Source organism: Pristiophorus japonicus, chromosome 11, assembly GCF_044704955.1.
Source record: "Pristiophorus japonicus isolate sPriJap1 chromosome 11, sPriJap1.hap1, whole genome shotgun sequence".
In the NCBI taxonomy this organism is placed as follows: Eukaryota; Metazoa; Chordata; class Chondrichthyes; family Pristiophoridae; genus Pristiophorus; species Pristiophorus japonicus.
The window spans coordinates 21,944,673-21,967,529 of record NC_091987.1 but is presented as its reverse complement, the minus strand read 5'-3'; positions in this window follow the sequence as shown (position 1 = coordinate 21,967,529).

The window sequence follows — 22,857 nt, the reverse complement described above, 5'->3', positions numbered from 1 at the left end:
CAGGTACAGCAGGCGGTGAAGAAGGCAAATGGTATGTTTGCCTTCATAGTTAGGGGATTTGAATATAGGAGCAGGGAGGTCTTACTGCAGTTGTACAGGGCCTTAGTGAGGCCTCACCTGGAATATGGTGTACAGTTTTGGTCTCCTAATCTGAGGAAGGACGTTCTTGCTATTGAGGGAGTGCAGCGAACGTTCACCAAACTGATTCCAGGAATGGCTGGACTGTCATATGAGGAGAGACTGGATCAACTGGGCCTTTATTCACTGGAGTTGAGAAGGATGAGAGGGGATCTCATAGAAACATATAAGATTCTGATGGGACTGGACAGGTTAGATGCGGGAAGAATGTTCCCGATGTTGGGGAAGTCCAGAACCAGGGGACATAGTCTTAGGATAAGAGGTAGGCCATTTAGGACTGAGATGAGGAGAAACCTCTTCACTCAGAGAGTTGTTGACCTGTGGAATTCCCTGCCGCAGAGAGTTGTTGATGCCAGTTCATTGGATATATTCAAGAGAGAGTTAGATATGGCCCTTACAGCTAAAGGGATCAAGGGGTATGGAGAGAAAGCAGGAAAGGGGTACTGAGGGAATGATCAGCCATGATCTTATTGAATGGCGGTGCAGACTCGAAGGGCTGAATGGCCTACTCCTGCACCTATTTTCTATGTTTGTATGTTTCCCAATTATAAGTTTCCCTATTTACCGTAAAGAATATAAAAATCGAAGCATTAAATAAAATAAGGACAGAATGTATGAATTTAAAATATCTGTGCGCCCTGACATCAGCTTTTTTGGTTTTGGTGATGGGGCTTCATTTAAATAGCACAAGTGAGCTGATAGCACTGATCATCGGCAGCTCACTTCTTGGGTGGGTGGGAAATCAGGCGGGACAGACACTCATCATGGGCCTGCAGCAGCTCCTCAAAGAGAAAGGCTGATAGCAGCAGTAAATTTCAGTGGCTGATAGGACTCCATGCTCTTTCTGTGCCAAACAGCACGAGCTGACCTGTTGGAATATTGTGATTTGGTCCCGCCTGTTCCCAGGAGGTGGTGGGAAGGCGCTGCACATACTGAGGTTCACCTGAAAATTGAAGGGGGCAGATCTCCATCAATAAGTCAGCTTTTTTCTTACCCCACCTCCCTCTGCCCCGCCCCCCCTACCACAACCCAATCTCGCTACAATCATGTTCACAGGTTGTCAGATTTCCCCACATTACAGCAATAACTACACTTCAAAAAAAGTACTTTGTTAGCTGTGAAGCACTTTGGGATGTTCTGAGGTCGTGAAAGGTGCATATACGAAACTAGTTCTTTCTTTGGTAGTTCGATGAAAATAGTCCCCTATATGTGCAATTCCACAGGAGATCAACTAGTAAGTAATAAAATTATAAAATGCTTCTGCAGGTAGAATGGAACATTGTTCAAGTTATAAGAATTCCAGTCCATAGATGGCAGTTTGAACTTAATTTTTATGGTAAGGATCTCTAGACGCACAAATGTAAATTTAACAAAATTCAGAATAAATCAATGGGCAGTTCATGCAAACCATAAAAAATATCAAAGAGCACATCGAACAGAGCTTTGTTCAATGAAGGAAGACAATGGAGTGCAAGAGTATATTTTTTTAAACACTTATTTTGCCTTCTCAAAGGCAAAAGCCCCTTCAGAATTCTGATTTGCATATGTGTCCTGCGTTACTGTGGAGCATTTGCTGACTTGAATCCTTGATCCTGACCGAACTATCTCTGTGCTGTTTCTCCTTGCAGTAGTTATTTTATAAGATTTGTTTTATTCACTAGATCAGTCCTCAATATTGCTACAATCACTATTTTGGAAACAAGACTCCAAGCAGTTAAGATAAGCATCGAAGTCCTTTAGATAGTAGCATGCTGGAATTATTGCACAATCATGAGAATTGCAATTGCTGCAAATCAGCATCTTAATTTACTATCAGCGATAGATTACGATACCAATCAGAAGTCATTTGCAATTATTTAAATCTACCACCATAATAAACCCTTTAATAACAATAATTAATGGCTTTGTTTGAGTGGTTGAGGTGATTAACATCGATGCAGTTAAGGAAAAGTGAGATAAGTGCAAGAGGGAGAAAGGAATAGAAGGTTATGCGGATAGGATCAGATGAAGTACGGTGGAAGGAGGCTGGTGTGGAGCACAAATGGCCTGTTTCTGAGCTGTAAAATTTTATGTAGTTCTAGAACATAACCAGATGGAATTGTCAACAACAGAGCAAATAAGAGCCCAGGAGAGAATAGCAGCCACTTCTCTCCTGGTTTTTTAATAATTCCCACTTATGCATTAGTTCCTGTGCAATACACATGAGACATGTTCAAATAGAATTTCATATCATTATGATCTGAATCATGCAATACTTGCAAGTGCATTTTCATCATACAAAACAAGACATCCAAGAATTTAGCCTTCAGCCACATACAAAGAACTACTCAGGAATTATTTTATAGTAGTACGAAGAATAAAATGTTGAGATGCATTTACAACAGTAAAATATCGCAGGGTTCACTTGACACTTCACCAATGACTTTGGGACGTCTAGGTGACAGCACAAGCAGAATGCATTTTGCAAATCTTTTAGCTGGCAACAAACTGAAACAACTCATCTGGTAATATAAAATGCAGAATTAACCAGGTGGTGTTTGGGGCAGAAAACCATTGACCCATAAAAACTGAAATCGTTCGGCATTTAGGGCTCACATTTCGGCTCAAGTTGCTCCTATTTATTTGGAGCAACTAGTTTAGAATGGAGTATCTTAGAAACTGCATTTCTCGGCATTTAGTTTGCTCCAATTCTAGTTAGTTTGAATAGTTTCATTTTAGAACAGTTTTTTTTCAAAAGGGGGCGTTACCAGCCACTAACGCCTGTTTTGCAAGTTTAAGCAGCGAAAATTTACTCCAAACTAACTTAGAATGGAGTAAGTGTAGATTTTTGTACGCTCAGAAAAACCGGCACAGGGAGCAAGAGATGGGGGAAGGGAAGTTAGGGGATTTTACAAGCATTAAACACTTCACTTTTACCAATAAAGAGCCATCATCAATAATAAACGAATAAATCAATAAATCAATTAATAAAAAATTAAAAAATTAAAAATAAAAAAAACAAAAACCAATCAATAAATAAAAAATGTAAAGTTTCTACTCGCCTACTGCAACACCGGGAGCCCTCCAACAGCCTGCTGAAGAGCTGCGCGGGCGGGGCCCACCTCCGAGGAGATGCCAGGCGGGCGGGCCCCGCCACCGATGAGGACTTCGGGCGGCGCCCGCCACCAGCGACATGCCAGGTGGGCGGGCCCTGCCGCCGCCGAGAACTTCGGGCGAGGGGCCGCCACCGAGGACTTCGGGCTGGAGCCACTCCCAGCAAGATGCCAGGTGGGCGGGCCCCGCCGCCGCCGAGGACTTCGGGCAGGGCCCGCCTCCAGGAGATGCCGGGCGGAAGAGGTAAGGGCAGTCAGGCCACTCGGCTCGGGATAGGGATGACGTCCCCTCGGCCAGGGATAGGATTGTCGTCTGGAGACAGGACGCGCTGGGAGGGCCAGGAGCTACTGCGCGTGCACGCGTGCAGCTGCCGGCACTCTTTTTGGCGCAGGGCAGTAGCTCCGCCCCCAGCAGCTCCTACTGCACTGCGCCAAGCTGGAAACGGCCCGACATCTATCCGAGAATCGCGAGGTAAGTATTCGGCGCAATTTCTGTTCCACAAATTAGGCTGGCCTCTCCGATGTGCACCGTTCTAGCGGGGGTCCGAACCTTCAGCCCTTAATGCTGTGATTGATTGCGAGACAGTGCCCAAACGGTGACTGCTTTGCTAATTATGTTCTGGTTTTGTTGCTGAGGTCCTGCTTACTATATCATAAACTACAAATGTTTGCTGTCCTCAGTGAATCTGCCAATGACATGAGGGCTACAGGACCAGAAAATGACACAAACCATAGGACCATCAACAGAATAGAAACTTGTAATGCATTGTGTATACCTCTCATACATGGCCAATGGCCTAAAATTCACGGGCCTGGGAAGGTGGAACAAAGATGCACTTTGAGTGGAGGGGGCTGAATTTGGGATAGGCCCCGGTTCTGCCAGCCCACCAGTTCTGCTCCTCTTGCAGCCAGCAGAAACATAGAAACATAGAAAAATAGGTGCAGGAGTAGGCCACTCGCCCTTCGAGCCTGCACCGCCATTCAATAAGATCATGGCTGATCATTCCTTCAGTACCCCTTTCCTGCTTTATCTCCATACCCCTTGATCCCCTTAACCGTAAGAGCCATATCTAACTCCCTCTTGAATATATCCAGTGAACTGGCATCAACAACTCTCTGCGGCAGGGAATTCCACAGGTTAACAACTCTCTGAGTGAAGAAGTTTCTCCTCATCTCAGTCCTAAATGGCCTACCCCTTATCCTAAGACTATGTCCCCTGGTTCTGGACTTCCCCAACATCAGGAACATTCTTCCCTCACCTAACCTGTCCAGTCCTGTCAGAACCTTATATGTTTCTATGAGATCCCCTCTCATCTTTCTAAACTCCAGTGAATAAAGACCCAGTTGATCCAGTCTCTCCTCATATGACAGCCCAGCCATCCCTGGAATCAGTCTGGTGAACCTTCGCTGCACTCCCTCAATAGCAAGAACGTCCTTCCTCAGACTAGGAGACCAAAACTGAACACAATATTCCAGGTGAGGCCTCACCAAGGCCCTGTACAACTGCAGTAAGACCTCCCTGCTTCTATATTCAAATCCCCTAGCTATGAAGGCCAACATACCATTTGCTGTACCTACGTGCCTACTTTCAGTGACTGATGAACCATGACACCCAGGTCTCGTTGCACCTCCCCTTTTCCTAGTCTGCCGCCATTCAGATAAGATTCTGCCTTTGTGTTTTTGCCCCCAAAATGGATAACCTCACATTTATCCACATTATACTGCATCTGCCATGCATTTGTCCACTCACCTAACCTGTCCAAATCACCCTGCAGCCTCTTAGCGTCCTCCTCAAAGCTCACACTGCCACCCAGTTTAGTGTCATCTGCAAACTTGGAGATATTACACTCTATTCCTTCATCCAAATCGTTAATGTATATTGTAAAGAGCTGGGGTCCCAGCACTGAGCCCTGCGGCACTCCACTAGTCACTGCTTGCCATTCTGAAAAGGACCCGTTTATCCCAACTCTCTGCTTCCTGTCTGCCAACCAGTTCCCTATTCACGTCAGTATATTATCCCCAAGACCATGTGCTTTGACTTTGCACAACAATCTCTTGTGCAGTACCTTGTCAAAGCCTTCTGAAAGTCCAAAAATACCACATCCACTGGTTCTCCCTTGTCCACTCTACTGGTTACATCCTCAAAAAATTCCAGCAGGTGTACTTACGATACCAATATGGATCTGGCGGCTTAATGCAGGTTTCGACTTCTATTCGGAAAATGGCATGAGAGAATTTGATATCATTCTTACAAGAAAAGTGGCCTTTTTCACTGGAATGGCCACTTCCCGTGCACCCCACCCCCAACCAATGGAGCAGTTGGGTGTCACTCCAAAAGTCCAGTCCTCCATTGGGCGGAAACCCAGCGACAGCTGTAAATGCCATGGGTGCCCATCCCCTTTTTTAAACTACACCATCACCAAGATTTGGGGCAGGGCAACAACAGACCACATTTACAGCCAGAAGTCTTGCCCCAGTCCACAAAGTTTAAAATAACACCCATTGACCCTGCAATTTTTGGAGCCCTAGTTCAGTTCTCGCAGTGGTGTGAGGCACCAAAGATTTCAGGGTGAACTTGTGTCATTTTTAACTTTGTCACCTGGGATGAAACTGGGGTGGGTTTTCCAAAGGACGATGGCCGATTGGCTCCGCCCAGTTATTACACCGGCGGCAGTTACCTCCAGTGTGTTTGGTGTAAATGGTTGGCATGGTTCCTGCATAAAAAGATTGTCGTACATAAGCAGAATAGGGCAGTGAGCCTGTTTTGGCTGTGTTCCATTCACTGACACTGGACTGCTGGTTGAACTGGCCTGTGTTAGCTTGAGCCTCCGAAGAGCTGGCTATACCTAATTAATACCAATACAGTGTTAAGGTCTACAAATGTATTTTCAACAATGTGGATTGAACAGCCCTGTGAAACATACCATTGTACTATGATCAGACCTTATTCAGGATGAATTACCAGAAATGATATACTTTAAATTTTTTTTTTTTACAGACCACATAATTATTCAGATGAGAAAGGACCGGTTGACTCTCAGTAGTAGCTTTCTCTGCATCTTTCAGGACATTGTTTTCCCATCAAAGAATCCCTACTTAGAAATTGTAATTGTTATTGAACATGTCAACAAATTATCCACTACTCTTGTATATTGGCTGTTAATTTGACAAACATACAACAGTGAATGATATATTAATCTTCGCAGCACTCACATATGACAATCATTACGTTATCAGTGCAATTCTGCCAAGACATTCCAATTGCTCTGCTGCTCTAAATTATAATCATCTTTGCGACTCTCATGTGCTAAGTGTCAAATGTTAATAAAATGTGTGAATTGTAAAAATTATGATGCCATCTTTGGGAATGAGCAGATAGAGGCTTTATAAGTTATACAAGATTTCAATTTATTAATTAAATCTAATTCACAAAGAAAGGTCAAAAGATTTAAACCTAGAGTTGAATGAATTGCATTATCTCAAGGCTGCACTAGAAAGTGAGCATGCAAAGAATTATAGGGTTGGAGGCGGCCATCAAAACAAGTACCTGTTCACTGAGTGGGATAAGATTGTGAGTTTCAGAGTGCTAACAGAACTATAACTATTACAGTCAAAATGACCTTGGCTGGGATTGGAGAAGTCAGCAGTGCCTATGGTTATGAAATTAATCTGTGTGATACACGTACTTTCAGGTTAAGTACATTTTAACTGTGACAAGTGATTGGTTTCTTGTATTTTTCCCAAGGAGAGCCATGATTTTTCCAAATCATTTATACCTTGAAGGAGTATTGTGAGACACAAAAGCAACCCTCTGAAATGGTGCGGTGATAGTTTTGTGCCATGGAGTGGGTTTTGAAAGTTCCCAGCCGGCATCCACACTTTCAATTCCCCCCTCAATGAGGTGATGATATTAACAGAATTCTGTTATCATTCACAACACTGTCCAGAGTGAGGTGCCTTGCCCACAGGAGGCAGCATTCGCAATTGGTACCCAAGGGGCGGTAAAGGCAGCGATCACTGACATTGGGGAGAAAAAAGGAAACAATCAGAAACAGATTATTTTAATGAGAGGCTTTATATCTTTGAAACAGCGCAACATTTTGTTGCCATAAAACATTGGATAGAGACATTTTTATTTAAAACTGGCAGAAACTAGACTGAAGATACAAGAATAAAATTCACTATAATTATTGCTAAGCAGTACCAGCATGAGCTTGAACAGAACCGCAAATTTCAGTGTTAAATCAAAACCAGCAGGAAGGACGTTTTGATATGTACTATAACTGTGAAATTCTGTAGCATAGATGTGGCTGTTTATTACTTGACACATTCGCAAGACATTCCTCTGTTCGTCACTGCAATGCTGGCGAAACCCATTTATTTTAAATAAAATAATGCCTCTGTTAAAATAGTAGATATATTAATGTTATAGATATTAAGCATTTGTCCTGTGATATCAGTAATTGCTTTAGGTGAGTTTTCTTTTCAGTAGTTTATCCAAGGGTTTTGGTTATCTCACCGCCAACCTCCCCCTCGCCCCCTCCCCAATTAGTGCCTTAAGTAGGTGAAGTAAAAATGCGCATTAAAAAAAAGACTCCACAACAATTCCATTCACACACAGCACAACACACTTGGTTCTTTTTATAGTTTTTTCAAATGTCTCTAACAAAAAGGGACCAATTATTTGTTTCAAATGTTGTAACATTGTTCCTCAAAACACACCCACAAAGATCACAGCTCACACTTCTCTAACAATCCCTTTCTAGACACAACCATAAGATGCATGTTCAAAGACACAAAATATTTTAATGAGCCCGACTTTCCTGCAGCAGCTTAATCTCTTTACCATCCAGACAATTATTATGTATCACCATGCTAGTCCAGAAAAGGTGGCTTCTACTGTGTAGGGCAGGAAAATAATTCAAGTATTCTAATTAACCAAACTATGAGAGATTTTGATGTAAGTTCTTTTGAAAAATTCGATCATCGTCTGGAATTATTAAGCAATTTGAGCTGCAATAGCTCCAGTAAAAATCATGATCATCATAGGCAGTCTCTCGGAATCGAGGAACACTTGCTTCCACTCTTAGGTGGCTGAACAGTCCAATACGAGAACCACAGTCTCTGTCACAGGTGGGACAAACAGTCGTCGAGGGAAGGGGTGGGTGGGACTGGATTGCCACACGTTCTTTCCGCTGCCTGCACTTGATGACGAGGCTCAAGGTGCTCAGCGCCCTCCCGGATGCACTTCCTCCACTTAGAGCGGTCTTTGGCCGCGGAGTCCCAGGTGTCAGTGGGGATGTCGCACTTTACCAGAGAGACTTTGAGGGTGTCCTTGTAACTTTTCCGCTGCCCACCTTTGGCTCGTTTGCCATGAAGGAGCTCCGCGTAGAGCAATTGCTGGCATGGCATGAGAATTAAGCGGCCTGCCCAGCGAAGCTGATCGAGAGTGGTTAGTTCTTCAATGCTGGGGATGTTAGCCTGGGCGAGGACACTGATGTGGTGCGTCTGTCCTCCCAGGAGATTTTCAGGATCTTGCAGAGACATCTTTGGTGATATATCTCCAGCGACTTGATGTGTCTTCTGTACATCGTCCATGCCTCTGATCCATACAGGAGGGCGGGTATTACTACAGCCCTGTAGACCATGAGCTTGGTGGTAGGTTTGAGGGTCTGGTCTTCGAACAATCTTCCTCAGGCGGCCGAAGGCTGCACTGGCGCACTGGAGGCGGTATTGAATCTCCGCATCTAAGATATATGCTTGAAACATATAAGATGAGGGGAATTGACAGGGTAGATGCTGAGAGATTGTTTCCTCTGGCTGGGGAGTCTAGAACCAGGGGTCACAGTCTCAGGATAAGGGGTCGACCATTTAAGACTGAGATGAGGAGGAATTTTTTCATTTAGAGCGTTGTGAATCTTTGGAATGCTCTGCCCCAAAGGGCTGTGGATGCTGAGTCATTGAGCATTTTCAAGGCTGAGATAGATAGACCTTTGTACCTTCGGGTAATCAAGGGATATGGAGATCGGGCAGGAAAGGGGAGTTGGATAGGAAAGAGATGTTGGAGATGTGGCTCTATTGTGTAAAAACAATGGGTTCAGAGTGGGTTTGTTGAGGAGGGAGTGAAGATGACATATTTGAAATGGACCAGTGAAATGCTGACTGAATCTACAGTGGGCAGAAAGAAAGTTATTTCTAGAACCAAAGGAACAAGTTGCCAAATCTCATCAGTAAAGTTTGCAGCAAGATCCTGGGAGTGGGTAAAGCTTGTCTCGGCTAGAACAACAACTGTATTTATATAGCGACTTTAACGTAGTAAAACATCCCAAGGCGCTTCACAGGAGTGTTATAAGACAAAAGATTGACACCGAGCCACATAGGGCAGATGATCAAAAGCTTGGACAAAGAGGTAGATATTAAGAAGCATCTTAAAGGAGAGATAGAGATGCCGAGGGAAAGAGTTCCAGAGTTTAGGGCCCAGGCAGCTGAAGGCACGACCACCAATGGTTGAACGATTATAATCAGGGATGCTCAAGAGGGCAGAATTTGAGGAGCACAGACATCTCAGGTGTAGTGGGGCTGAAGGAGATTACTGAGAAAGGGAAGGATGAGGGATCTGAAAACAAGGATGGGAATTTTGAAATCGAGATGTTGCTTAACCAGGAGCCAATGTAGGTCAGTGAGGAAGGAAGTACTAAGAATGTTTCATGGCCTCAAAAGAACCATCAATATAAGGCAATGGTGTACAGCAATCAAGTACTTAAGATCAGATATGGGGAGGATGACCACATTTGATGAGCAAATATAATCTTTTAAATGAACTTATGAATAAATGGTGATCAAGTTGAGGAAAGGAAACCATTTACAATCTTAGCTATCATGGGGGCATGAAAGGGAAGTTCGGTGATCATTAGTTTAACGGGAATGGGGTTAAGGGAGCAGGAGGTGGGCCTCATGGGTGAGATTTGCTCGAAGAAAGCAGGAGAGATGGGAGAGAACCTAGAGAGACAGCTTCTTGGCTGGGGCAGAGGGGAGCTTGATAGGTGGGGGAAGCACTCAAGCCTGGTGACAAGTCTATGAAGCTTCTTGCACATTGTTGGAGCTGAGGAAGAGAGGAAGAGGAGTTTAAGGAGATGGTTGGTAGTATTAGTGGTTAACAAGTTCAGATGTCATAATTGTGCAGAGTTAGAATTTTTCATCCACTCTGAAAGATCTTTAAGAGAGATAAGGGCGGGTGGGGGGGAAGGAATTTGTTACCTTAGCGCCTCCTGCTGGCGCCAGCGGATGGCGCTAATGGGGCACTAGAGCATTATTGCCGGGGCGAGGCGAATCCAGCAGCACTCGCCAATTCCCGCTCCCCCACCCGCAGGGCGCCACGAACAGTCATCTCCAAGAGCCTCAATGCCAGGTGGATCGTGACGTCAGTGAGCATGTGTCCAATATATGAAACTGATTGTCACCACCTATCTTAGCGCCTGGAGTAAATAGCGACAGGGAGAGCTGGTGTGGAGCATCAGGAAGTCGGCTCCAGGGACGTTATCTAAAGGGATCATCAGTAATGTGTCGCAGCTGTCAGGTTAGTGCAGTTTCAGTGGTTTCTTGACAGTTTCACATAGTCCAACAGTTTAGTTCAGTAATTTCAAGGTTATTTTGTATCAGGCAACTAAAAGATAGCGACATTTATTCTTAAAAAATTAAACTGCTACACTTGGTTACATTAATGGGGGCTGTACTGGCAGTCTAACCTCACCCTCCAGGATCTGTGGCAGAGGGAGCGAAGGCAGCGAGAGAGATTGGAACATGTGGCCAGAGGGAGTAGGAGCATCAGGGCTCTCAACAGGAGGCCTTATCCTCCGAGGGTATTCCGAGAGCTCTTCCCCTACCTCCAATCAAGCGAGTAGCAGTGTATTATTAGGCTCTGCTTCACAGAACTCTGACACCTCCTGCAACCAGACCTCCAGCTTCAGACCAGGGCGACCACGGCTCTCCCAGTGGCAGTCAAGGTCACCGCCTCCCTCAATTTCTTCACCAGCGGATCCTTCCAGTCTGCAACAGGAGACATTGCTAACATCTTGCAGTTCGCCGTCCGTCGCTGCATCCGAGAGGTCACAGAGACTCTCTACAGTAGGAGAAGGGACTACATTGGCTTTCCCATCACCAGAGAGGAGGAGTACTAGTGTGTATGTGATAGCGGATGGCGGGATTCCTCATTGGTGCAGGGTGCCAATGACTGCACACACGTGGCTTTGCAGGCACCGAATAACAATCCTGAGATCTTCCGGAACCGCAAAGGCTACCACTCACTTAATGTGCAGTTGGTGTGCGACCACAGACAGTGAATCCTCAATGTCAATGCCCGCTATCCTGGCAGCAGCCACGATGCCTTCATCCTGCACCAGACCAGTGTGCCAACACTCTTCCAGCCTCTACATCAAGCTCGCGGTTGGCTGGTCGGTGACAAGGGCTATCTGCACTCCACCTGGCGCCCCTCCGCAACCCCAATACTCTTGCCCAGTACTCATATAATGACAGCCATGCTGCCACCAGGAACATCAATAAGCAGACCATCGGAGTGCTCAAGCAATGGATCCGCTGCCTTGACCGTTCAGGAGGAGCATGCCAGTATTCGGCTGAGCGGGTGTCCAATTTCTTGGTGGTCTGCTACACGCTCCACAACTTGGCCACCACGAGGGCCCAGCCCTTGCCAGCGGGGATTGTGGGACCACCTCAGGAGGAGGGAGAGGAGGATGAGGACTAAGAGGAAGAGGAAGACGAGGAGGAGGACGAGGAGGAACAGGAATGAGGAAGGAGGCAGACACTCAATCGACCTTCTAGACTGGCTGTCCATGACCGCCAGTCTAGAAGGCTGATTGAGTGGCTGCCTCCTCCCTCATTCCTGTTCCTCCTCGTCCTCCCCTTCATCTTCCTCTTAGCCCCATCAGACTGTGGTTCGAATGATTTAAACCCCAGATCCCCGTTGCTCACCACATCCCCATCATTCCATCCCTGTCACAGCATAAAGCTGAAATGAGGGATACCATAAAAGAATCCAAACTAAATTAATAAGTTTCGCAATAATCAGTGAACACATATTTACAACAAAATAATTAACTATTCACCCATATGCAATCCCTGAGTACGTCTCGTTACTGTGCCTTTGCCTACTCTAGTGCTTCTACGCAGTGCTCCCCCAGTGACTGCAGCAGGGCTGGTGGAAGACTTTTGAGTGTCCGTGCGGGCGGCTGCAGATGGCCTTGTCGGATGCCATTGACCAGCTCTGAGCCTGGAAGGCTGTGTTTGATCATTATCTGAGAACATAAAGGCACAAGAGTCGGGTTAAGGTAAGGGGAGGGGGAGATAAGGGGGGAATGCAGGCATAGAGCATAATTAGCTGGAAAGAGCAAAGTACTTGTGGGGTGAGGAGAAGTGGGATGCGACAAGGAATAGTAGGGATGAACATACGGCTGTTGTCCCCAAGGGGATCAACGTCTCCGGTGGTCACAGCACCCACTAACTGGCACCCAATAATCTGCAGCACTCTATTTTCAAGTGCGAACAGTGGTTAGGTGTCGGCCTGTCCCTGTGTGCTCCTGCTCCCTCCTGTTGTGAGCCACCTTGGCCTGCAAGAGAAAGGAAAGTGTATGAGTGAGTACGGTGCAATGTGTTTGGGTGCCATAGTTGAATAGCTGTCATTGTGTGCAAGGTGTGAGATGTGAGTGTTGGTAGGTAGAGACTGTTGGTGGGTGAGTGCTGGGGGTGCCATGCTTGGGAAAGTGTGCAAAGACTGTGGTTCAGATGGTGGTAGGTGGTGGATACAGATTCAATCACAGCCTTTAAAAAGGAAAGGGGATAAATACTTGAAGGAGAAAAAATTGCAGGAATATGGGGGGAGAGCGGGACCAACTGGATTGCTCTTTGAAAATGCCCGCACTGACTCACTGGGCCGAAAGGCCTCCTTCTGTGCTGTACTATTCTATGATTCTATCTCCTTTCAAGGTTAAAGAGTTGAAATTTTCCCTAATCTCCGACTTGGACACATAAGAGCATAAGAAATAGGAGCAGGAGTAGGCTGTTTAGCCCCTCGAGCCTGCTCCGCTATTCAATAAGATCATGGCTGATCTGTTCCTGGCCTCAACTCCATTTCCCTGCCTGCTCCCCATAACCCTTGACTCCCTTATCTTTCAAAAATCTTTCTATCCCTACCTTAAATACATTCAATGACCCAGCCTCCACAGTTCTCTCGGGTACAGAATTCCAAAGATTCACGACCTTCTGAGTTTCTGTTTTAAATGGGCGATCCCTTATTCTGAAACTATGTGCCCTAGTTCTAGATTCCCCACGAGGGGAAACATCCTCTCTGCATCTACCCTATCAACTCCCCTCAGAATCTTATACATTTCAATAAAATCACCTCTCATTCTTCTAAACTCCAATGAGTACATTCCCAATCTGCTCATATGACAACTCCTTCATCTCAGGAATCAACCTAGTGAACCTCCAGTGCAAGTATATCCTTCCTTAGATAAGGAGACCAAAACTGTACGCAGTACTCCAGGTGTGGTCTTACCAACGCCGTGTACAGTTGTAGCAGGACTTTCCTACTTTTATACTCCACCCCCTTGCAAAATCGCCACTCATTCATCGTTGCTGGTTCAGTGTCCTGGAATTCCCGACCGAACACTATTGTAGGACCGCCACCACATGATACACCACCACCACCGCCAAGTAAATGTAGCCTTGTTAGCGCCCCTACAAGCCAAGAATATATAAAATAACGACAGCCCTGGAAGCAATGCGGCAATAATCAGACCCCGACTGATAATACTTATAAGGAAGTATATGGCAGAAGTGGTCAATCTGCTCCTAGTACCGATTTGTTCCTGCTAGAACCGTTTGCTCAGCTCCTGATCATGGGGATACATTATTCATGGCAATATTATGTTCTAGTTAGGATTTTGCCAAGCTTCCCTGGCTGCACCAAGCACCTCAAATGATTGCACAATGAACACCCTGGTTTGCCTGGATGCCTCATTCTATCTGTTCACTGCTGAAGTGTGAGGAGTCATCAGGCATGGTTACACTTCATAGACCATATCTCCATGGAGTCTAAAAGTTAAATTATCGTGTTTCTTCTCTGAAAACCGAGCACTGATGTGTATGATTTGTTGGCAGCATCGCAAACTATTTGCATTTTGATGAAATTGTGGGAAAAATGCTCGAAATTCACACTTTTCACTTACCAGAACTGCATATAAGGAATGTGGAAGCATGCTCCACAAATTGTTCATTTATTAATGGTCTGAAATTGGGGAAAGCACATGCCCAGATTCTTCTGCTAGGACTGCAAATTCATAGCATTACTTCCTTTTATTGAGGTGTGCTTTAGTGTTGTTGCTCAGCACACAGTGTTCAGTTTCATTCACAATTTCTATGATAATGAAGCAGTCCGTGCCCGCATGCAACAAGACCTGGATAATATCCAGGATTGGGCTGATAAGTAATAAAGTGCCAGGCCAAAACCATATTCAACAAGAGAGTCTAACCATCTCCTCTTGATATTCAATGGCATTAGCATTGCCAAATCTTCCACCATCAACATCCTGAGCGTCGTCATTGACCACAAAATTAACTGGACCAGCCACATAAATACAAGAGCAGATCAGAGGCTGGGTATTCTGCAACAAAGGGCTCACCTCCTGATTGCCCAAAGCCTCTCCACCACAGACAAGGAACAAGTCAGGATGGAACACTCTCCACTTGCCTGGATGGGTACAACTCCAACAACACTCAAGAAACTCAACAGCATCACAACAGTCAAATCTCATCCGCTAGCCCATTTTACTGCTGAAATTACATATAACGCCCATATATCGCCCATTTAGCCACAAAATGGAAACCGACGGGCATTTTTCGGAAACTTATCACCGAGCGTTACTTTCCCCATGTGGTTAACGCGGGGAAAAAATAATACCGCCCGCCCACTTTTTTTGGACGGAATCATCAGAATAGGCGAAATCAACACCCATAATATTGCCCAGCGTTAATTTCCACACTGATTTAACGGCGAGATTCAATATTAACGCCTGTCCACTTTTTTTTGTCGTAAAGAGCATATTTACCGAAACTAGCGGCCATGAAATCGCCCAGTGTCAATTTCACCACCTCGCACACATATCGCCCATAATATCGCTCACCCAAAAAAACGTCCAGAAAAAGTGGAACTAACCGGAACTAATCACAGCATTATGGACGCCATGTTCGACATCACATGTCGCATCCTTTAAAAGGCTGCTGTGCTTCAACCTCGGGGGAGATCGGATGTACTCTGGAGGTCATTGGAGTTGATGTGAACATCGGTACAAACATCTTGACTATACTGTGACCGATTGGAATTGAATAGGTGTCTTCATCGGGACATTCATTGTTTGTGACCAATCGGGGCCTGTCCTTTCTCACCCTCTCTTGATGACCAATTACATCGAGCAGACTCGAGATCGCTGAAGGTACGCTCCACGGCATTATGTAAGACGTAAGACGTACCAGACTGATGAGGAGGACCAGATGTTACACCACCCGCAAGTACAGGGAGAAGCAGTCTTACCTCGACTTGCCCGACACCATCTGCCTTCAGAGACTGTGCTTCCACAAAGAGATTATCACTGAGGTATGCCAGCTGATAAGGGCAGATCTGCAGCCTGCCAGCACCATCAGTACTGCACTGTCTGTCGAGGTCAAAGTCACCGCGGCACTGTCGTTCTACGCCTCGGGTTCTTTTCAGGCCACAACTAGTGACGTTTGCGGACTGTCTCAGCATGCCACCCATTGCTGCATTAGACAGGTCACCGAAGTCCTGTATGCCCGCAGGAGGGACTTGATCATCTTCCCTATGACCAGGGAGGCACAGAGTGAGAGGGTTCTAGGATTCTCCAGAATTGCAAACTTCCCCAAGGTGCAGAGAGCAATAGACTGTACGCACATCGCGATGCGGGCACCTTTTCAGGATGCAGAGGTTTTCAGGAGCCACAGGGATTCCGCTCCCTGAATGCCTAACTCGTTGTCGACCACCAGCAAATTATACTGGCAGAGAATGCTCAATTTCCGTACAGCGTCCATGATGCTCACATCCTGCATGAGAGCACTGCATCTGACTTGTTTAACAATCAGCCACAAGATCAATGCTGGATGCTTGGTGACAAAGGATATGGCCTCGCCACCTGGCTGATGACCCCCCTGCATGACACCCACACCGAAACCGAGAGGTGATACAATGAGAGCCACAGAGTTACTCGCAATACCGTAGAGAAAACCATTGGAGTGCTTAAGCAGCGCTTTAGATGCCTGGACTACTCAGGAGGCAACCTCCAATACCACCCTGAGCAGGTAGCTCAATTCGTGGTGGTGTGCTCCATGCTGCACAACTTAGCTATCAGGAGGCAACAAGAATTGCCTGATGAGTCTGACAGGCCACCTCACCAGAGAGAGGGGAAGAGGAGAACGAGGAGGCAGACGCTGACATCGGCCCAGACAATCAGGCTCACGGTGAAGCCATGCCCCCGCCCCCTTGTAGACTGCATGAAAGGGCCCATGGTGGCATCATAGCTGCAAGAGTCATACATCAGGAGCTCATCAATGATTGCTTTGCCTGAAAGAACGTAGGTGTTATTTACAAGGCTGACACACTGCTGGGTGTGCAGGTCATACATCAATGGTGGGCATCACCTTGGTGACAGTTAAAGTTAAAGTTGATTGAAGTTAAGTGTCATTATACCCTTTGATGTTAAGGAATCACCACTGTGTAACCGTGCAGCTATCTGAGCCAATGCGCAACAAGGTTTTGTTAAATAAAAAACATTTAAACCGAACAGTTGTCTGAAATCATCAGTATTTCTGTAAAAACCAACCGTTCCCACACCGCTTCTCCTCCCCACCTCGACACCTTCCCCTTCCCCTCCTTACTCCAAACCGCCTGGCTGAGGAGATCCCCAGGTGATGCTTCATTGGGGGGGGGGGGGGGGGAGATGACGGCCGAACTGCAGCTTGGATGGATATAGGAGAGGATGGTCCCGAGGTGGGAACGTGCTCCGAGCCAGAAGCAAGATGTTATTCCTGGCTCTCGTGTGGTTGGCAATAAGGATACGGCACCTTGGGGTGCAGTGCCGCGCTCCGGGACCACTGGGAGCCCTCTGCCACCAGTGTTCCTGGCTACCAGCTCTATGGCCTCCACCATCCCTCCCATGTTATATCTTAATTGTTGGACAAAAACTCGGTGCCAACTATATTCTTAGTGCTTAGCAGGCTTTTTGCTACTGGTGAATCTCCCTCATGCCTCCTACATCAGCCAAACAAGCACACAGCACAGCCACACACGCCTTCAGTCCCTCTGAGCTCCCTCTCTCTCTGACTCCTCTTCTGTGCAAGTCATGATGACCCTTAACCTCCTGAATCATGGGAATCGAGCGTTGCCATGCCGTTGCTAAGGACGGTGACACTTTATGGCAGAAGGTCAGCGAGATTTAATGCTACCGCCCATTTCATACCGCTCGCGGTAACACCCATTTTAAAAAATGGAGTCTAGGTGCTTTGAGAATGGGCATGAAGCCAGCAATCTGAAAACCCTTTTTTAGCACCCACGTCGGAAATAATGCCCATTTTTGGGTGATAAGCACAAAAGTGGAAAATCGAGCCCTAGGTCCCTTGCTTTTTGTGGTATATATCAATGATTTAGACTTTCATATAGGGGGTATGATTAAGAAGTTTGCAGATGATACAAAAATTCACTGTGTGGTTGATAATGAAGAAAGCTGTAGACTGCAGGAAGATATCAATTAACTGGTCAGGTGTGCAGAACAATGGCAAGTGGAACTCAATCCGGTGAAGTGTGACATAATGCATTTGGGGAGGGCTAATAAGGCAAGGGAATATACATTAAATGGTAGGATACTGAGAAGTGGAGAGGAACAAAGGGACCTTGGAGTGCATGTCCCCAGATTCGTGAAGGTAGCAGGCCAGGTAGATAAGGTGGTTAAGAAGGCATACGGAATACTGTACTCGTCTTTATTAGTCGAGGCATAGAATACAAGAGCAGGGAGGTTATGCTTGAACTGTATAAAACACTAGTTCGGCCACAGCTAGAATACTGCATGCAGTTCTGGTCACCACATTACAGGAAAGATGTGATTGCACTGGAGAGGGTACAGAGGAGATGCAGCTGTTGCCTGGACTGGAGAATCTTAGCTATGAGGAAAGATGGGATCAGCTGGGTTTGTTTTCATTGGAACAGAGAAGGCTGAGGGGAGACCTTATTGAGGTGTATAAAATTATGAGGGGCCTGGATAGAGTGGATAAGAAGGATCTATTTCCCTTAGCAGGGGGGTCAACAATTATAGGTTTAATGTAATTGGTAGGAGGTTTAGAAGGGATTTGAGGGGAATTGTTTTCACCCAGAATGTGAGGGTCTGGAACTCACTGCCCGAAAGGGTGGTAGAGGCAGAAACCCTTGCGGGAATCGAGCACTGCCATGCCGTAAAAAGTACTTAGATGTGCATTTGAAGTGTCGTAACCTACAGGGCTACGGACCAAGAGCTGGAAAGCGGGATTAGGCTGGATAGCTCTTTGTCAGCCGGCGCAGTCACAATGGGCTGAAATGGTTTCCTTCCGTGCTGTAAATATCTATGATTCTATGATACATGCACAACAGTGGTTCAAGAAGGCTTACCACTACCCTCTCAAAGGCAATTAAGGATGGGCAACAAATGCTGGCCTGACCAGCAATGCCCATATGCCAAGATTAAATTAAAAAAATGATATCCTGTACCCTGGTTAAATCAGCAATGTGTTAAATTTGTAGTGTAGTTTACATCCACTGCTGGTGGTTGCTGAAGTTTATATATGATTTAATTATTTAAATGTGCATGTGTGTGATTTAATTTTTTGGGAGTTTTTGATGAGGTAACAGAAAGGGTGGGTGAGGGCAGTGCAGTTAGTGTTGCCTATTTGGGCATATATTAGGTTTGTTAACAAAATTGAAACTCGTGGAATAAAAGGGGTAGTTGCAGCATGGATACAAAATTGGCTAAGTTGTTGTGATGATGAAGGACCGTACTAGGACAACTGCTGGTTTTGATATACATTAATGATTTGGATTTCGGGGTACATTGTAGGCACTATTTGGAATTTGCAGATGACATGAAACTTGAAAATGTAGTAAATAGTGAGGAAAATAGTAATAGACTTCAAGAGGACATAGACAGGCTGGTCGAATGGGCAGACACATGGCAGATGAAATTCAATGCCGAAAACTGAGAAATGATATATTTTGCTAGGAAGAATGAGCAGAGACAATATATGCTAAATGGTACAATTTTAAAGGGGCTGCAAGAACAGAGAGAGTTGGGGGTGCTTGTACACTAATCTTTGAATATGGCAGGATAAGTTAACAAAGCAGTTAATAAAGCCAGAGATGGACAGATAAAATTCAGTATATCACATGTAAATAAAAGTTGCGTTTGAGAGTAGGAGCAAGGTTAGTGCTACCAAGAGAGAATACATCGGAAGAAGGCTTTACAATAACAGTGAGAGATTCATCATGCTGACATCCTGGTGGTAGGTAGACCCGAGCATCCCAGATGGAGTGGGACCACCAACCCTGCTATAAGGATTCAGAAGAACAAGGTTGTATAAGATCCAGAAATCAGTGCTAAAGCTACAAGCTTATCAGCAACAAGATTAACTAATTACACTTTAATATGCTTTCCCACATCAAGGTGCTGTATAAATGAAAGCTGTTGTTGTAGAATGGGTATTCAAAGCTGTTAACTGGTCAGGTATACAACAGAGCCTAACCTAAACTAACCTAACGCAGTTCGTGTGATACACCTGAACTGCCTTTGTAACCTCATTTATTAATTCCATTAAATAGTAACAATAACCCAGGTACTTAAAAGTACTCCTGTTGTTTAAGTTTCTTAATAAAGAAACATTAGTTCATGGTTCCATGGTCTGATTTCCTGTTTGATCATTTTGATCAAGAAGGTGTTAACTCATGAACTCAGCAGTTTACATGTTGGCATTGTAAATGTTGATATAATTTGGACCGATTGATGTACAAGCGAGCCAAACATCAGCATCTAGTACTTCCCTCGATGTGAATGTATAAGGTTTATTGGTTTACTGATCCCAGTGATCTTATACAGTGTTCTTACATTTCGGTTGTAAATGTGACTGTAAAATTTCCTGTTTGTATAGGTTTTCCAATAGGAAATTGCATAATTTACTTATGTTAGACCATTAAAATGGCTTTAATAGAGTTTAACGAGCAAATGTTTTGTTTTCATTAACGGCAGTACATCTTTTTAACAACTAGCAGAAACACTGGATAGCAGCAATAATGGCAGAAACAGACAATGATTGCTTTCAATCAGTTTTCTACTCTTTTGAACACATTTTATCCATAGATTTTAACATTTGTTAGGACAATGTGCCGTCTTCTGGTTTTTGAAGCATTTGCCATCAGATTAAAAGAATATTTCAAGAGAGAATGGCCTTGTTGAAGTAACTGTTATATAGCAGCAACCATTTTAAGACAGAAATTGAAAGCTGCTTTAACCCACTGTGTCTGTGTCAGCTCCATGCTAGATCAGTCCAAAACTACCCCATTGCCTCACTCACTCCCATAACCCCTGTTAGAACAGACTGTTTGGAAAGGAAAAGACACAGGTTAATAAACACCCAGGTCGAGAAAAAAGGCTCATACACTGATAAGAGATGAGTTGCCAAGACACCACAGAACCACAGTAAAAGATAAAGGGGTCAAATTGTCTCTTTTTGCGATGCCCATTAACACCTCCAGGGGGTGCTAATGGCGCACTAAACAATACTCAACCGGGGCGGGTACCGGCTCCAGTAAAATCCCCTGGGCTGCTGCGCAACTAGTGATGATGTCATCACCGTGCACGGCGACCCCTTAGTGCCACGCACCGACCCCTTAGCGCCGCGCACTGACCCCTTTTCGCCGCGCCCCGCAAGGCTGGTTCGAGCGGTGTCAGTGCCAGCCTCGCGAGTCCCGAACTGGGACGGAAGTTAAAGGGGAGGTCATGAGCGTCTTGCGCTGCCACCTTGGCGGTTTTGCCGGCTCACTGGTCCCACATTTTTGGCCCCTTGCATGGTCTGGGCCATCACCATGCAGCCCGGCACTCCGTTTTGGGTGCTGGGCTGCAGCCTCGATACTGCGCTGCCCTGGTGGCCTAGTGGAGGCCATCAGAGGCTGTGCAGGGTGTGCAACGGCCCTCCCCTTTAAGCGGAAGGGAGGGGCGTTGAAACGTGCTGCCGATCGTGCCCCATTAGTGTGGCTGGACTGCCCCAAGAGGAAGTTGAGTGTGCGAAACTGCGCTCCACTTCCTCTGACAGGCAGTAAGGGCAATTTTGTGGCCGGGGTGGGAGTTCTGTGCCGGGCACAGGAAATCCCACCCGAACAGGTTACCTCCCCCAATCGGGGCGCTGTGGAATTTCTCCCCCAAAGATAGGCGTCGCATTAACTGTATTATAAATACTGCTTTTGGAACAAAGACAAAGGCCAAAAAGATTATAAGCTGGATAAAAACCTAAAAATGCTGCAAATGTATTACATAGGCACAGGCCAAGGTTGTATTATACAGAACCTGTATTCCCTTAAAGGCAGAGCATTCTCAGGGTGGTCAGGAGCCATGCAGCCACATGGATGGCCTGGAGGGCTGGAGCTAGTCGCTCCACACCTTGGAAATGCCTTGGGGGTCGGAGTGCTCTCAGGGTCAGTCGGAAGCCCACAGACACACAAAGTGATCACTCCGGGCCTGAGAACCAGGTTGTATTATTTGCATGTCATCTTATCATTTAATATAACACTGTAGGAATATAAAATCAAATATTGTTATGAGTTAATATAATAAAGCTTGTTATTTATAAAAACCACTCGTGCGTGAATCATGAGTGGAGTTATTGTCGTTGGATGAACAACCCTTTGTTGAAGGTAACCATGGCGGAAAGTTCTCCAACAGCCCCATATCATTATCTGTTTCAAATATGTATCCAATTTTATCTTAAGTGATACAATGATCTCTGCCTCAACGACTGTGGCAAAGCATCTCACATTCTAACAATTCACTGTGCAAATAAATTTCTATTAACCACTCTACTCACTTTCTTAGTGGCAATCTTAAATTGATTACTTCTCATCACTGACTCCCTAGCAAGATGAAGTAGTCTTTTTTCTATTCACCCAATCAGAATCTTCGATCATTTTAAAAGCCTCTGCTAAATTCGCTCAGCCTTCTCTCCTCCAGTGGAAATAGTTCCAGTATCTCAGGTCTCTCCTCATACATATAGTTTATCATCCGTGGCATCACCTTGGTGAACCTACACTATACATGCTCCAAGGCTTTAATGTCCTTTCTGTAATAAGGTGCCAAAATCTGCATACTGTACTCTAACTGTGCCATAACCATTCCCTTGTATAAATGTATTATTTATTTGCTTTTGTACTCAATGCTACTACTTATAAAACCTCAAATTATTTCCAAATAGTACCACGGGATCTTTAATATCCACTTGAACCATTGGAATGGGTATACAGGGCCTTGGTTTAAGGACTGAA